This window comes from Halyomorpha halys, unplaced genomic scaffold (assembly GCF_000696795.3).
Source record: "Halyomorpha halys isolate HHAL.00 unplaced genomic scaffold, Hhal_1.1 Scaffold65.1, whole genome shotgun sequence".
Taxonomy (NCBI): Eukaryota; Metazoa; Arthropoda; class Insecta; order Hemiptera; family Pentatomidae; genus Halyomorpha; species Halyomorpha halys.
Window position 1 is genome coordinate 79,054 of NW_027109066.1, and position 931 is coordinate 79,984.

The window sequence follows — 931 nt, forward strand, 5'->3', positions numbered from 1 at the left end:
AATTATCGACCATTTTATTTCAAATTGTTAAAAAGATGGCCGGCAGTGTGATCAAAAGAAACCAAAAAAATTGTAAACAGCTATTTATTGGTGGACGTTTCGGCTCACTTTGTGGGCCCAAGGACGCTGTTTTTCCATTTCAGGCACTTTTTGAATATTGCTCGATTTAACTATCTTAAAGTTTCCTCTTCCCGTTTTAAGGAAAAAAATTTTTTTTTTTTTTAAAAGTGATATAAGCCCGAACTCGATATCAATCCTTCCATTACAAACTCCCTAACCACCCAAACCCACTCCTTTCTAACCTTGCTTCCTCTTCCATTCCTGGCAATCCTCCGAGGCGCCAGAAAAGAAGATGGCCTCGTGACCTTATATTGTAAACAGTTCTACTACTGGGTAGTTTCTCTACATCCTGTATCATATCATTATGTCATTATGATCAAATTTACTTGTTGTATTTTTTTTTATACAGTTGTAAATATCACTTATAAATAAATAAAAAAAAAAGTGATATAGGACCGTTGCTCTCTGGAGGTCTTAGTGGGCGGGTCCGTGCGAGGCTTCACAGGGCTAAAAAGACACATAAACAACTAAAAATATTTTGACACGGTAGGAAAATAAGATACAAAAAGGTAAATTAAGGTAGGGTAAAAATTATGTAAATATAAGTGAAAAGAAAATGAACGAAAAGAAGAAATGGTAATTGTATTGATATAAAATACACAATGATAAGAATATAAAAAAAAAATACTGGAAGCTTATTGATTGACCGTGTGTAAAGATGAAAGGAATATGGTCAGGGTGCGGTCATAAAAATTCAAATAGTAGAATTATACTATTGTATTGAGCCAACGTTTCGCCCCACGTTGCAGGGCTTCGTCAGGGCTAAAAAAGATACAAACACATAGTTACAAAAGGAAAAAAAAGAGAAAAA

General features: G+C 34.3%; 1 protein-coding gene across 4 annotated transcripts in view; it reads left to right on the forward strand.

Moving 5' to 3' along the window:
- Window positions 1–931, forward strand: part of Esp (Epidermal stripes and patches) — a 158,328-nt gene that overhangs the window by 34,033 nt on the left and 123,364 nt on the right. The gene's annotated exons all lie outside the window — the stretch shown is intronic.